Source organism: Numenius arquata, chromosome 23, assembly GCF_964106895.1.
Source record: "Numenius arquata chromosome 23, bNumArq3.hap1.1, whole genome shotgun sequence".
NCBI lineage: Eukaryota > Metazoa > Chordata > Aves > Charadriiformes > Scolopacidae > Numenius > Numenius arquata.
The window spans coordinates 678,896-695,628 of NC_133598.1; the positions used below are offsets into that span (position 1 = coordinate 678,896).

The 16,733-nt window shown below is 50.9% G+C and overlaps 1 protein-coding gene across 1 annotated transcript in view; it reads right to left on the bottom strand.

Moving 5' to 3' along the window:
• Positions 1-16,733, bottom strand: part of LOC141474795 (T cell receptor alpha chain MC.7.G5-like) — a 290,098-nt gene that overhangs the window by 268,752 nt on the left and 4,613 nt on the right. The gene's annotated exons all lie outside the window — the stretch shown is intronic.

The following is a 16,733-nucleotide window of genomic DNA, read 5'->3' on the forward strand; positions in this document are numbered from 1 at the left end:
AGATGTCTTGACAAAAGTGCTCAGGTGCAAGGATGGACGTGATGGACCCAACCCATGTCCGCCACTGAGAAGGGAATTATGGCTGATGAAGCATAGCTCAGAATGACTGAAGACCAAAAGTTTCAGTCTCTCTTCCCTGGTGTCTTCCTTCCAAAGGTGCTGGAGGGCTTCCTCAGGCCAGGGGACATATCCATCTCCTTCCACAGCTGCATGGCCCAGCTGTACTTCTTCCAGCACTTGGGAAGTGAACAACGCTTTCTCTACATTCCCATGACCTATGGGCACTGCTTGACTATGTCCAACCCACTGCACTCTGAGGCCATCATGCACCAGGCTGTATGTGTCTGGCTGGTGGCAGGGACAAGACTGGCCGGTTCCCTGTCTCCTTCTCTGCATGCAGTGCTCACCTCTCATAGTGCTTTCTGCAGGCCCAACCACATCCTCCTCTTCTTGGGTCATCCTCTAGTTCTCATCCACCAACTTGACTGACCAAAATGGGGTAATCCTTCTGTGGACTAGATCCATCCAGTGACCTGTGCCCTGGAGAGGGGGCAGCACATTGTACTGTGCTGTGGGAGTGACGGAGCACTGGCAGAGGTATCCCAGGGAGTTTGCCCAGTCCCCCTCTTTAGAGATTTTCAAAAAACACCTGGACATGGTCGTGGGTAACTGGCTCTGCGGGTCCCTGCTTGAGCTGGGCAGAGGTGGACCAGATGACTTCCAGGGGTCCCTTCCAACCTCATCCATTCTGTGATTCTCTCATTCTGTGAGAATAGCTGATGTGGAGCAGCTCTGGGTTCCCAGCCTCTGACGGGATGTAAGGTTATCTGTACTGTCCTCTCTTTCTTTCTAGTCTTAGTGCTAATAAAGGGCATTTTCAGGAATGCTTTGAAGAGGCTGAGTGCCTTTCTTAGTGGGATCAGTCAGTGTCATTTCTGGTGCCCCAGCCTCAGGGTTTGCAGCCTGTGGGGAGTCTGGCTTGTCCCAGGGTCACCACTGAGGTACTGCTCCCTTTAGAGAGTTGGGGCTGGTCTCACACCTCCACATCTCTCCTAAGGACATCACTTAGGTCACTTGCAGGCATCTAAGGCTGGAGGAGTTTCTTCAGTTGTCATGTGGGGATTCTTTGTGGCTGCAGCCATACAGATGTTCTTTAGATTTTATCTTATCCCTGACCCACAGACTTGGGACACAGAGAGGCTCAATGACTGGAAAGGTCATGGCAGCTTTGACTCCACTGTGGTTTCTGTCTCTTTTCTAGTGAGAAAACAGCTGACCGAAGCAGTGTCAAGCTCATGAGCTCACTAAAGCTGATAGTGCCTGATTCATTGCCTTAACTGTGGGGCCCGAAGGACTTGGCTAGAGTCATCCCGAGAGGCCAAGAGCTGGAACTGGATGCCCTAGTTCTCAGTGATGTGTGTGCATGTTCATGCTCACATACATGTTCCTCTGCTCTGCTCATGCGTCCATTTGCACACATGTGAAGGGACCTTGAAAGCCCATCCTCTCCAGCCCTCCTGCCATGGACAGGGACATCTCTCACCAGATCAGGTTGCTCAGAGCCCCATCTAGCCTCACCTTGAACATTTCCAGTGATGGGGCTTCCACACTCTCTCTGGGCAACCTCTTCCAGTGTCTCACCACCTTCATTGTAAAACTTTTCTTCCTTATGTCCAATCTACATCTACCCTCTTTCAGTTTAAAGCCATTGTCCCTTGTCCTGTCACTGTGGACCCTGGCAAAATGCCTTCTTTCTTATAAGACCCCTATAGGTATTGCAAAGCCACAAGAAGGTTTAGCCAAAGCCTTCTCCTCTCCAGGCAAAACTACCCCACCTCTCTCAGCCTCTCTTCACAGGGGAGGTGTTCCAACCCTCGGATGAGTTTTGTAGCCTTCCTTTGGGCTTGCTTCAAAAGGTTCTACAGAGTCTTCCCACAGTCAATGAAGAGACATCAGCTCACACACAGGTCTTATCCCACCCTACAGTAAATGGAATGAATCATCTTTCTGGAGACACTGAGCCTGCAATTGTCCAGTGGTGGCCTCTGAACTGTGGTCACAGCAGAGCCTGCCTTACCTCGTCATGTGTACATGGCTTGCTTCATCATACGCTCAGAAGTGAACCCACAGGCTGTTCCACCAGAGCTACAAACGCCTCCATCCCATGGATAAAGCCCATATCCATGTCTCTGGTACTCAGGGACAGATGGAGAGCAAGGAAAGGACTTTTGTGGGGGTGAATGGGATCACGCTGGGCATGTTACTCTCATCAGCTGCATCTCTGGCTCTCACTGAGTGCAGATCAGTCTTCCTTCAGCCACAATGAACTCTTTGAAAGAGGATTTGCAGAAGATGACTCTGTCAAGTCCAAGTCCTGTGCCCTGGACAGGGTAGACAGCCTCTCATTGGGTGTCTTGAGTCTTCTCAATGGACTCTAGACACCTAGAGGTCTAGATTAGTGTGTGTGTGTGTGTTGTCTAAGCCAGCTTTTAGTGTGTCCTGAGTGACCTTTACTTGACTCTTCCAGCATGTGAGATGAGTCCTCTGCCCACACTGACGTGTTTTGTACCAGAAATGCTTGGGGCTTTCATCCTGTCACGCAAAAGATACCTCCACTGAGGAATGTGCTTGGCATAAAGCAGGAAATGGGAAGACAGCAATTCAGGAAGCCAAAACAGAGCCCATAGCATTAGCTGGGATGTTTTGTATTCAAGATGAGCTTGTCAGCAAATAATCATCTCTGCAAGGGAAGCCTCTGGCAGCCTGGGGCAGTTAAGGTCCATGATAAAAGCCAGCCCAGCTCCTTGCTCTCACATCCACTTCTCTTGCCTCCTTCTCCTTGGGAGTCAGGTGAGTCTGAAGACCCTTCTCCTTCTCCACCATGTAGAGAGCCATGAGGTCACCCTTCAGACTCCTTTTCTCCAAACCAGACAAGCCCAAAGTCTTTGGCCACTCCTCATAGGACATTCCTTCCAGCCCTTTCCCAGGCTTTGTTGCCCTCCTCTGGATGCAGTCAAGTACCTTCACTTCCTTCGGAATTTGTGGAGCCCAGAACTACACACAGAACTCAAGGGCAGGCCGTCCCAACAATAAATACAGTGGGATGATCTCCCCTCCTCACTGGCTGTTTGGACTGTGTTAATGCCCTCCAGGATGTGCTTTGCCCTCTGGCTGCCAGCGCACACGCCTGACTCCTGTTGAGCCTGCTGTCAACCAGCACCCCCAGATCCCTTTCTGCAGGGCTGCTCCAGCCACTCCTCTCCCAGTTTAGACTTGTGTCTGGTGTTATTCCATCACAGGTGCAGAATCTGTCATTTGGACTCATTAAATTTCATGCCATTAATGATTGCCCAATGCTTCAGTTTATCTAGATCCCTCTGCAAGGCCTCCTGTCCCTCTGGAGAGTCAATGGTACCTCCCAGTTTGGTACCATCAGCAAAATGTCTCCTGGTACATTCAACTCCTGCATCCACATCACTGATAAAATCATTGAACAGAACTGTCCCTAGAATTGAACACCGAGGAACACTGAGCTTACTAGTCTTTAGCCAGATGTAGCCTCATTCACTACAACCTTTTGAGCCCTGCCCTTCAGCCAATTCTTCACCCAGCACACCATGTACCTGCTCATCCCACAGCTGCACAACTTCTCCAGAGGGATGCTGGGAGGGACACTTTCAAAAGCCTTACTAAAATCCAGAAAAAATACATCCACTGCCTTCCCTTCATGCACTGGGTGGGTGACCTTATCATAGAAGGATATCAAATTAGTTCAACAAGACTTTCCCTTTGGGAGTTCATGTGGACTGGCCTGATGATTGCATTGTTCGTTAAACACCTTTCAGTACCACCCAGTATGACTTTCTCCATAATTTTTTTCCAGGAACTGAGGTCAGAATGACAGGCCTGTAGTTTCCTGGGTCTTCCCTCACACCGTTCTTGTAGGCTGGAATAACATAGTCTTGCTTCCAGTCAGCAGGAACCTCCCCAGATTCCTAAGACCTTTGGTAGATCATTTAGGGGGTTCCTGCTGTAACATCTGCCAGTTCCTTCAGTTCTCTGGCATGAATCCTGTCTGTCCCCACGGACGTATGAACAACCAGATGATACAACTGGTTTCTTACAAATTCAGTCTCCACAAACGGAAGGTCACTGTTCCTGCACTCAGAGTTCTCCAACTCAGTAGACTGGGCAGCCCAAGGTCTATCAGTATCATTAAAAATGGAGGCAAAAATTATATTGGATGCCTCAAGTTTTCCTTCATCTCTATTACTCAGGTGACCACCTTCAACAAGTATTGGCCCAATATTTTCTTCACACCTCCTCTTGCTATCAATGCACCTAAAAAAACCTTTCTTGTTGTCTAACACAAGACGGGCCACTTTCAACTCTAATTGAACTTTGGCCTTTCCTGCCTTCTCTCTGCATATGTGAACCACAGCTCTGTACCTTTGGTGCAAAGTCTGGCCTTCCTTCCAGACACCATACAAGTTCTTTTTTCCATGAGGTCTTTTCCCACTCTTGCTTAACTTGAGACACAATGGAATTGCCTGCTCCTGTGCTTTTGAAAGCTGGTTCTGAATACCACCTCTAGACTCCATCAATTTTTTTGACATCTTGTAGACAATGGTAACAGTCAGCGTTTTTGGAAATCAAAAATCTTCTCCTGATTATCTGTGTGCCATGCCAAGACTTGATTTTTTTCTTCAAGCTTGACACTCTCCACCCATAATATCCTGGTGGTGGTAGAGGGCCCATATAAACTTAATTTTCAGCAGCATTGAAATAATGGGGGAAATAAATTTTGAAGCCCTCAATACCCAAAGTTGAAGAAGGCTGCTTAGTTTCCTGGCTAAAAGATTAAAAGAGTCCATGACACCCAGCAGTGCAGCCCACCTGCACCCTACAAGTGACCACTGGAGTGAGTTGGGAGAGAAAGACAAGGCACATCCTCACACAGGGAAGCCCTTGGGTGACCAGCCAAAAATTCCAGTGTTGGGAGCAGGTGGGACCCTTCCTTTAAATGCAGCCATGGGCAACCCCACCAGTGTGCCCCAGGCCAACATCACTTGCCTGCACTGCACCCATCCAGCACCTAAGCTGAGGCTTCAGCAGGCACTGACACATTCCTGCCCCAGAAATCATGGGGTCTCTCAGTCCCAGCACTCAGAAGAAGCCTCCGTGAGGGAAGGTGGACAGCGTAAGCCAGGAAATGGGAATCGGGGAAAACAACAACCCAGCCCATGTCATTAGCTGGGATGTTTTCTGCTCCTCATGAGCAGCTTAGAAAATTGCCGCTTCCCTAGAAGCTTCCTCTGGGCCTGGGGCAGGCCAGGGCCACCATAAAAGCTAGCCCAACTCCTCGCTCTCTCATCCACTTCTCTCTCCTCCTTCTCCTTGGGAACCAGGTGAGTCTGAAGTCCTTCCCCTATGTCATTTTCTGCTCATGCAGATGTGTACTCCACCATCATGTAGTGGACTGTAGTGCTGCTTGACATGAGAGGGTGAGAAGGGGTGAAGGTCTGACACAGAGAGTGTCCGGGACTTGGTTGAGGGAGGTCTTCTGTTAAGAGATAGGCAGCAGTGACCTTGGGCCTGGAGACACTTTTCATTACCTTGCAAAGAGGATCTGGATCTTAACCGAGATTGTCCTTCACTGAAAAGTTTGGCAGCAGCCGGCTTGGGCCTGGGTGATCCTTACAGAACTGTGGCTGGTAACTTGTTCCACTGTAGTTTCTACCTCCTGGCTCAGCAGGTGCCTTTGACATGCTTGTGGTGGAGTTACAGACTGCTGGTAGACTGCTCCTCATGTGTGCCTGTGCTCTACTGCCTCTCTGCCCTCTCTCCCAAAGGAGACCTGCTGGGGCTCTCTGAAAACATGGCCAAAGTCTGACTTCCCTGCCTTATTCTCTCTCTCACCTCTTTCTTGTCTTCTGTTCTTCTGGGCGGTAAGACCCACAAAGCCAATGTGGGACATCTGCTGGCACCTCTCCCCATTTGGGACAGGCCTATGGGATCTCAACCATGGACATGGGGAGCAGACTTCTGGCAGCTGCTGGTCCTCTTCCTGCTCCTGCCGCCTCCTCCACAAGTGAACTTGTTTCCCACTTCAGAGTCATTAAAGTTTTCTGCATCCTCACCTCTGCCTCCATGTAATCCTTTTCTTGGGGACATTGTTTCCTATTGCCAAGGAAGAAAGGCGTTGTCTTGGGTAGTGTGGAATAAGGTGGGGGCACAAGCAGAAGAGTAAGGGAAGAGTGGGACACAGGGCAATGGGTCTCTTCCAGTCACTGTCTCTTGGAGCTGAGGCAGATATTCCCCAACACCTGCACAGTCAGTGGGTATCAGGCCCTGTATTCCAGTGTCTCTGCTCACATATGATCCCCTGGCCTCAGAGCATGTACTGGAACAGAGAGATTGACCACTGCTTTCTTTTAGAGAGGAGCCTGGTGCTGCTGGGAGCTCTGAGGGGTCAGCAGCTCAGAAGCCTGTGCAGAAGGGAATTCCTCCTGCTCTGGATAGCCCTGTGCTGGGGAAAGCACCTCAGTCAGAATCTTGCCCCAAAGGATGCAGAAGTGACGATGGTGTGAGAAAAAGCCTTCAAAACAGCCCCTGACCGTCTCCTCATCCTCCCACTTGTCTCCTGGATGAGTGTCCTGGTTTGAGGTAAAACAAACAATTTTCTGTTCAGTAATTTTACTTTTTAAGGTGGGCCTCTTCTAACTAACTAAAATCAGAAATTAACAGCGTATTTTTCAAAAACTGTTCACTCTCACTGTGATAAGACATGATTATACCAAGGAATAGTATGCAGAGATGCTCTTGTTTATACTGATTGCTATAACAACCAAGGTTAGGTAACTTTGTTATTTGTCCCGTTGGAGGGTCGGAAGAAGAAAAGTGTAGAGCAGACACACCTGTAGGGAGGAGCGGACAAGACATGTGACCCAAAACTGACCAACAGTGTATTCCGTCCCATCTGCATCATGCTCAATATAAAGACTGAGGGATCAAAGGGTCAACTCTCTTTCTTCAACAGCCAACGTCTAAGGAGGACTGTGACGAAACGGGAAAAAGGACTTCACTGAGAGGTTCAAATTAGCAATTTATTTGGACTTCACTCACAGGTCCAATACGTCACTATTGCGAGTTCTAGGTGTACAATGGCGATTACACTATTGCAATTTAAAAGCAATTCGCGGAATACACTATTGCAACCTACAAGTGATCCCGAAAAGTAACAACACAAACCACAAGCGCGCTAGATATTAATACCTTAAAAGAGTGCACAAATCACGATCTTAATAGCATGCCATATACCATATGTATGTTTCTTTATCACTTACCCTCTCTCTCAGGTAAGGTCACTCAATCCCTGGGAAGTTACCCTGTACAGTGTCCTGGACAAGGGGGGGGACGAATCTCCTACAGGCCAGCTGTATCGTTGGAAGATTACCCCCATTTTTCTCCTCAAACCTTGCGGTTTATATTTCCTGATTCTGTGGGGGTGCAGGATTATGCCTGAGTGGATTACATTATCTGGGATGTTTACCTCTGGTGGTGTGATGGCTAAGTCTCTGTTGCCAATTTTGTGATGTCTAGCACTCAAAGTCATGGGAATAGTGGTGGGATGGGACTCAGGGCATTTTATTTGTTAAGGGAGTTAAAGCTCCATTCGGTTTTGGTTCTTATTGTGATGCAATCTTGAGACAACCCCAGGCTGAGCTGTTTTTGCAGCTCCCCCCAAGTTATCTCTGCATAGACAAGGCAAGGCGGAGATGAAGATGAGTCGGATGACAACTCCCTGCATCTCACCTATTGTGCTCTGAAACCGGTTTGGCTGGGTGCTCCCATACAAGGACCGTTTCTGTTTGTCTGCCTTTGATCCTGATCCGAGCATTCCTGACTCCAGATCTGGAATCCAGCTCCTGTCTGTTGCCAAGTCCAGTCTGCGACATTTCCCTGTGCCTGCTGGCAATGTGATCGTCTTCCTGGGAGCTTGATACAGTTTTGTATATACTGTACACTTCTTTTTTTCCTTTTCCCCCTTTTTTAAAAAAATATTATTTTTCTTATTATTATTATTTATTATTTCATTAATATTTTCGTTAGTTTAGTTCTTTTTCTAAACTCATGAATCTCATTATCTCTTCCTCTCTTCTCTTTGAAGAGGGGCGAGGGAGGGGCCATCTGTCATTCTGATTGGCCAATCTGGCAGAAACAATGAAAATGAGGGAGCATGGCCTGCACCCAAGGGCAAGAGTTGTAAGGTCAGGTCTCCTCTTCAACCTCTGCCCCAAAAAGTGTTCCCTGCACAGACCAGCAGTTACATGGATGTGCTAAGGGGACTCATAGGTTGATGTTGAAACCCGCCTGGCCAGGCCACACCTGAGGGCACTCATGTCTTTAACACACTCCCAGCTCCCATCAGCCAGGGCACCCTAAGTACATGAGAGTCTTTCACCACCTTCTCTTTTTCTCAGGCCACTGACAGTGTCTTCTCCTGGAAGAGGAACTTGTCCTGCAGATCCCTGGGTGTAGAGGGGAAGCAGCGCTGCCAGGGGACACCTGAGGGCTCCTTCCTCCACCCTCAGCCTTGCACAGACACATCCCCTCCCTCCCCTGGGTTTTTGCACAGCCAAGGAAGCTCCCTGCACCAGGGTGTCTTGCACAGCACAGAGGTACAAGGCACTGTCAGAGACCTTGACTTCCTCCAGCTGCAGGAGGCTGTATTTCCCCGTGGTGTTCAGCTCGGTGGTGAAACGGCCACTGTGCTTGAGGCCACTTGATGCCTGATAGGAGATATGCTGTGGTGCTTGTCCTTTCCTCTTCTGGTACCAGAGTAAGCCCTGAAAGTTGGAAGTCTGGTATGTGCATGTTGTTTGGAAGGTGTCTCTCTGCTTCACTGTGACTTGTCCTTCTTGCTGGGTGACGGTGATGTGTCCCATGGTGCCTGGAAGAAATCAAGGATCAGTGACTGAGCAGGGCAAGGCTCTGAGATGCAAAACAAGAGCAGAGGCAAAATGTCAGAGGAGAAGACTCCCTGTGCCTTTCTCTGCAGCAAGAGCCCCAAAAATGGGGACAGCAAGGCAGTGAGCATCTTTGGGCACGAGGCCTGAGACCTCAGCTCAGTGTGGATCCCACAGCACAATAATGCCAATTACCTCCCACAGGGATACCCCCTGAGGAGAGCTGTGCTTTCACCCAGGTCTTTGGTCACCACTCTCTTGCTGACTGGATTCTCCAGGGAACAACATTTGGTGTCTGTCCCTCCTGTGATGGCCCCAGGACACCTCCAGAGATGTGAGAGATCAAGGGAACTCCAGTGAGAAGTTTCATCCTGCTCGCCATTCCCTGTTCTCTCAGGAGGCTCCAAGGTCAGGGAAGGGAGAGAAAAGGAAGCCCAGGCACTGTGGACTTGCAGGAGGAATGGATGATCCGGGTAAGCAGCATGACATGTGCCAGCCAGGAGAGAGACTGTGAGACCCTAAGAGTGTGAGTGGGATGAGAGAGCTCTCATGTCCCTGCACCAACTTGCAAAACCCCTGTGTGTCTGAAAATATGTACTGCCGAGATAGAAAAGAGCTTCTGCAATGACATGGCTGTGAAACCCTGGGCCCAGATAGATCAGAAGAGAGAGGCAGCGAGAGGTGGATGGTTGGCAAGAGAAAAGGAAGGCAAGGGGTCTGTGATGGTCAGGAGAGGAGCTGTTTCTTCTCAGTCTCCTCTTTCTATTATTAGCAGTATCTTGAGAAAGTAGGTGCAAAATCAGACTTGTGCTTTTATGTTTCCCAACATTTGCCCATAATTCAAGAGCAGCTCCTGCAGAGATCTGTTGAGGGGGTGAGAGCATCCTGGGAAGAAGAGGAATCTTGCCTCCAGTCAAAGCCAATGCTTACCCAGTGGTTGCCTCAGGAAGGCAGCGAGGACGAGATACCCGAGGTGCATGCTGAGACCGATCCTGCTGCGTCTGTGAGAGAGACTCAGAAAACCCACATGTCCCCACCAAGAGCCCTGAGAGAGCAGAGCTGCTGGAAATGACTCTGCAGGAGGAGCAAAGAATGAAATGGGGAGGAGAAATTGCTTGTTCTTGGCACATCCCGAATGCCTGTGCTATCGTCTTCTCTCCTCCAGTAGTGACACGTTGCTCCCGCAGCCAACACCTGCCTTTCCAAGGTGAGGGCTTAAAGGGAGACAGGGCTGCACCTGGTGACCCACCTCTCTGACACATCCCCCTGTGCAACACCTTGGGAGTCTCTCCTTCCCTGAGGCCTCTGTCTTCCCTCTCTCTGTCCTCAAGCCCTTGGCTGGGTTGGCCTCTCCTGGCTCCTGCACGGTGTCTAGTCCCAAGCTCCTGTCAGCACAGCCAAGGCTGCAGCTCCCACAAACACAATGGTCAACACCCTGCAGACACCAACTGTCCTACTCACCCCCTCAGGTACTGGGGACTTTCTTCCTCTGTCCAAAAGAAGCTATCCCAGGAACCAATAAATCATGTTTCCTGCCACGCTTCCCATCCCATCTCATAAATCAGCTTCTGAAAAACTCATTGGGGAAACAAAACCGCACTCGAACCCAAACAAACACTCCTCCCACTGGGCTATAACCCTTCCATTTTTAATTTTGTCAGCACAGGTAGGATCTGCATTTCTCCTTTCCTTATTTTTAGCATTTAACAAAACAACCAACCCAACTATCTTTACTCTTTCCACAGCATAATTCAGGTTGGACGGGACCTGTGCAGGTCACCCACTCCAAGTCCTTGGTGGCCAACAAGAGAAGCAGCTGATTTAGCGTAAGCAATGCTGCAGCTGCTTTTGGAGAAGATTTCTAACCAAGCCATCTGGCTGGCACCTTGCTGCCTGGTGCTGCACTTGCAGAGCACAGCTGGGAGCTGGACTCCTTCCAAGGGAGGCAGGTCACAGCTGGGGTACCTGAGTGGGAGCCTTCCAGGCCAGGTGAGGACCCTTGGAAAATGCCAGCTCTGCTGGGAGCCTCTCAGGGCACAAGGCTTTTCCTCCTGGTGCCTGTGCAGCGCTGGGCACAGCCTTCTGTCACCACTCCTGTGGCTGTGGAGACTGCTCCAGTGCTAAAAGCAGATGAGGAGATGGTCACCTCAGCAGAGCAGCTCTGTGAGCTCAAATGAGCCAGGTTAACTGACAGATGTCAGGGCTTGGCTCAGGCAGCTGAAATCTGCTCACAATACCACTGGATAATTAATACTAATTGTTCTTTTGAAGAGAGGGTATTTAACTAAAGGCAGCTTCATCAGGCCACCTTCCTCTCTAGTGCTCCATCCTCAGAATTTGTAGCTGCAGGCCACGGGTCTCACCCCACACACACAACCCTTTGCTGCCGCATGAGCGTGTCAGGACAGCACCTCTCCCTGCACTGAAGCTGGAATTGGTCCCAGACCTCCACAACTGCCCTACGGTGATCACCAGGGATGGGCTGTTTTTTGTCAGACTGTGGGATTCTTTTGACTTGTAAAGTGAGAACCCCTGGAGCTGCAGTGATTGGGATGGTCTCCAGCTTTGACTTCGTCTCTCACACACGGACTTGCCTGAAGTTGCCAGGGCACAGGGGCAGAGAGCTGCCGGTGGAGTCCTGGTTCTCAGAGTGTGGGGAGAGGCTGGGCTTCCTCCTGTGCATCTGCCTCTGTCTGTGCCTGAGGGCACATTTGTGCCTCTGTGGTTGCATTTGTGTAGGCATTTGCAAATGCACATGTGAGAGTGAGTGTCTGCCTGTTTTTGTGTGTGAACAAGGACACTTCTGTGTGTGTCTGTGCATGTTTGTGTCCATGCACGTTTTTGCAGGTGAGCAAGTGAGTGTGTGTGTTGTCAGTGCACATGTGTGTGTCTGTGTTTGTACAGGAGCTTGCATATATATGTACATGCACATGTGAGTGTGCAAGTGTGTATAAGCACATGCAAACACATGACTTGAGAGCAACTTCATTAATTGACCCTCATTTCTGCGTGCAGAACTCAGCATTTGCAGCCTGCAGGAGTCTCGGCTGGCAGCAGACACACTATCCTCTTTTGCGGCCTTGCTTCTGGCACAGGAGCTGGGGACATTCCAGACCCCAGGTCTCCCTGAAGGAGATGATAAAGGCCACCAGGAAGATTTTCCTGCATTCCTTGTTTCTACCAGGTAGGTAGATGAGCCACCTGTTGATATGTGGCTGGGGCTGGCGCTGTCTCCCCAGAGAGCGCAGGGCAATGAGGGCCCAGGGATGCTCTGTGCTGAGAGCTGCCTGGGGCATGCTTTTCTTTGACTGCATTTGTTTTGTTTTATCATTAGTCAGGCAGAATGGAGAAGAAAAGGTACAGCATTGCTTTACATCAATTGCCATGGCTGAAGTTCAAGAGAGAAATAGCACAATGGAACCAGTTTTAAGTTTTCTCTGTCTCAAGGTGAGAGATACACAGTTGCTGTCGGGGAGGGTGGATGTTCCTGTGGTTATTAACAGTGGTCAAGACGAACAAATCGCTAATATGTAAATACGATTAGATGCCCTTAGATCTTGGACTGCAGAGTTGTGAGTGTACAGGGGAAACAGCACTGCCAGGGGACACCTCAGGACCCCTGATACTTCCTCTGCACTCAGCCCTGGTGATGCCACTTGTGGCATGCTCGGTCCAGTTCTGGGCTCCCCAGTACAAGACAGATATTGGAGTGAGCACAGCAATAAGGTGCATCGACTGGAGCATGTTTCCTCTGAGGATGGGCTGAGAGGGCTGGCAGTGTTCAGCCTGGGGGAGAGAAGGCTCGTGGGGGACCTTGGCAATGTGTGTAAATGGCTGATGGGAGGGAATGAAGAATAGACTCTTCTCAGTCAGGCCTCCTTGGGACACGCTGAGCGCAGCCTCAAGGGATGCCAGGTTCCTACTGGATAAGTGAGTCAGAGAGAGATTGGCTGAGTTGCCCTGAGGGGCTGGAGGTCTGAGGTGAGTGAGAGCTGGCAGGAGGCCTCTGGGAAGAGATTGTGATCCTCCAGGCAGCCTTCGGGGAACCCTGTGTGGCTTGAGTAGCTGACAGAGCTGGTCAAACCCATGGGTAGAGGCTTCCAAGGCACAGAGGGAAGGATCAATCCTGTCTGTGCTGTCCCAGTTATACTTGATAACTGTGTTTCCAGGGAAGTACTGGCAGGTGGACAGACAAGGGAGAGCAACAGGCATGGCCAGGCCAGCTCATGGATCAGACACATGGTCACATGTGACTGGCTTCTCCATCTTTCTTCCCAGGCTTGCTCCAGGACAAACTTCCGTGGTCCTTCTCTTTGCTCGTACCTGCTCCCTCCGCTATACATTCCATGTCTTTCACAATCCAGAAAACTGTTCAACTTCATTCACAAGGGGTCTGATCTGATTGTAAGGGGTCTGATCCCTGAGTTTGTAAGACAATTCTCTCTTCTCACCCTTCTGGAAGGTGTCCTCCAAGGCAAAGGGGTGATAATGATACCTGAAGGGATGGGGAGTAGATGTCTGCCATGAAGAGGATTATGCTGGATATCCCCCAGCCAGAGAGAGGTGGTATGTCTGACTGGGTGGGATGTTTACTCTTCCCAGAGAAGTTTCCCTTAAAGGGCCTCATCCATGGCCTGGGGAGAAGGGAGAAAAAACCCCTGTAGACACAAGGAGATAGACACCTGTTTCCTGTTGAGTTTCAGCAGTTGCTGGTTCTATCTCCTTCCGGACACTACTGAGGGAGAAGGACCACATGAATGACTGTAAAAGAACATCTCTTTAACCCCATGAAAGGTGGGTGCAGGCCCCTGTGTATGGCTGGGCACTGGATGACAGGAGAAGTTCACCATAGACACTCCTCTCATGCTGAGGGCTGGTTGGGTTGGTTGTGATCTCCAGGAGGAGCAAAAAGTAGGAAAACAGCCTGCAGCCTCCTATCTCCTGACAGCACACTGCTTGGTGTCTTCCTCCAGGCTCCTACAGGAATTTTCTGGTGCCCCAGGCCCCTTTGGCAGTGTGACCTGGAGCTGAGAGGCAGTGCTTCTACACCAGGGTCTGTCTGCCTGAGAGGATGCTCCAGCACCTTCTGCCTTGGAGGGCCATAAGAAGTCCGGCTGTAGCCTGGCTGCCCAAAGAACCACCCAGGGCTGAAAAACATCCCCGTGGCCCTTGTAGATCTGAAACACAGTCAGGGTCCCAGTTTGGTGTCTTTCCTTTAACTTCTCACCCTAATGTGAGCGAGAGGTGTTGAGTTGCAAAGGTGGGCCTCAATTCCAAAGGTGCCGACTCCTGTCAAAGAAGATCCTGGTGTCACCACTGATCCCCTGTGGGGAGCGCTTGAAGGTGCCTGTGACCTCGACACCCTCTTCTCCTGCTGCTGTGGAGCTTGAACTCTTGACTCCATGGGAATCCAGAGCGTAACTCACGGGGGTACGGGGCGCGGGGTCTGTGGGGCCTGGAGGGTCCCGGTGACGGTGGGTCGGGGGAAGCGTCCCGGCGGCGAGGCGGTCCCGGCGGGCGGAGCGGCAGCGCCCCCTGGCGGGCCCGCCCGGGGATGTCCCCCCGCCCCCGACACACACGCCCGGTCCCGCCCCCGGCCGTTCCTGCCCGGCCGCAGCCCCGGCTCCTCTCCCCGTGTCTCCCAGGGCGCAGTAATACACCGCCGCGTCCCCGCGCCGGGGCCGGGCGAGCCACAGGGCGCTGGACCGGCGGTCTGCCGCCACACGAAGCCGCTCCGGCGGGGCCCGCACTGTTTTATCTCCAGTTAAACCGGTGACAATGTGATGCGGTGCCTGGTCTGGAAGCTGAAAGTACCATTGAAAACTCGTAGTCCCCTGAATGTTGGGGTGAGAGCAGTTGATGCTGATGGCGGTGCCCTCGGTGGTCTCTGCTGACGGTTCCTGCTGCACCTGGGCTCTGCCCGCAGCCACTGCCGAGGAATAAAAGACAACAAGCTCACAATTAATTTTCTGCCCAGCCCTGCCTGCTGTTTCCTGGAACAAATCACTCAGAAGCAGTGAGGAATAAACAGAGGTAATGAGAGGTGTTTGCAGAGGATTTCAACATGTGCAGTAATGGAAGTGTCCATTAATAGTTGGCGGGGAGCTGTGTGCGCGAATGACAGGTGGAAGGGTGGAGTCACTGCAGAAAAAAAAGGGGAAAGAAAAAAACAAAGTAGGAAGAGGAAAGGAATGACTCCATGAGTTATATGGAAAGACACGGATGAAAGGAGGGAAATAAGGAAGGTTGGACATAGAACAGAGCAATGAGTTTTCCTATGGAATGTGTGATGGAACACAGAGCAAGGAGGTTGAGTAGGGGAGGAGGTTGTGGGAGCAAGGGAGGTGGAACAAGTAAAGGGGGAGAAGCTGAACGTGTAAAAGGAGAAATGAGTGCTGCTGGGAGAGATGTGGTCTGGGAGAGAAACAGCACCTTTCTGGAGCCAGATGGATCCTTCCTCCCTCTCAAACACAAGAGCAAACTCAGCCGTCCTTTCCAGCACTTTCTCAGGCAGCTTCTATCCCCAGCTGGCACCATGACTCACAAGTCCATGATCCTCCCTCCTCTTCCTTAGTCCTCACGTGTCTTATGTAGAGGGTTCTAGATCCTCTGAACAGGAGCTGTGTCTACAGTTATTTCCAGTTCCCCTCTTGGGGTGTTTTCCACAGACATGCTGAGAGTTCCCAATTTCCCAGTGTTCATGCCATTGATTTAAACAATAAACAGTATTGCTCCTCTGACTGATCCCTACTCCTAGACCCCACTAAGAAGTGTCAGTCAGCTGGGCTTTGCACCAAGATCACAGCTCTCTGAGCCTGGCAGTCCAGCCCATTTTCCACCCACCTTATCACTGAACCCATTTGTCATTAATTTGGCCATAAAGGAAGTCCAAGAGAGGCTGGCAAAGGTCTTGGGAAATTCAGGGCCACAGCTCCTGCCCTTCCCTTCTCCAGGGTGCCTGGTACCTCCTGAGAAAGCAATGAGGTTGTCCCTTGGCTACACTAGAGCCTCAGCTGAGAAACTGCAGCTCCTCGGAGAGGGGACTCTGTCCTGGCTGAGCTCTCCCAGCAGAGCTCTCTGGCACTGCCCTCACTCAGGTCTCTCAAGGGAAGGGGCAAAGCCCTCGGCTGTACTGCCTCCAAGCTGGATGTGAGCTCAGGCTGACCGATATTCTGGAGGGGAGATGGGCTTAGAAAATGTTCCCACAGTGCACAGCCCTTGTCAGAAAGAGGGTTGATACTGGACACTCCTGAGGGACAGCAGCTGGCTTTGGGGGATGTGGTCTTGAAACCATTGTCCCTTCATAGGAATTAAAAACTGGTTCAAACTGGAAGGACTCCATCCTTTTTGGGGCCCGAAATGGGCAGCGGCAGAGTGTGGCTCTGCAGGGGCAGGAGAAGGAGGGCTCAGGAGGCAGGAGCTGCATTGCAGGGCCTCTTCCCTGGACAGATCTCCAGGGGGTTGGTGCCATCACCACTCAACTGCACTCGGGCTCCTGCTGATCCTGGGAATCTGCTGCTCTGTGATGCCCATGGACAGAGCAGTGGACAGTATCCCTGTCATAACCAGCTCATTCCCTCCTGATGAGGGACACAGAAGGACACACACACAGAAGCTGAGGCAAACTGGCATGTAATCAGGCACAAATATGTGATCACATGCATTCAAAAAAACTGGCTGATTACAAGCACAGAAAAGACAAGAGGATGCATAGGAACACCGTGAACCATGTACCCTCTGACTCTTCCACTGCCCTGGGAACTG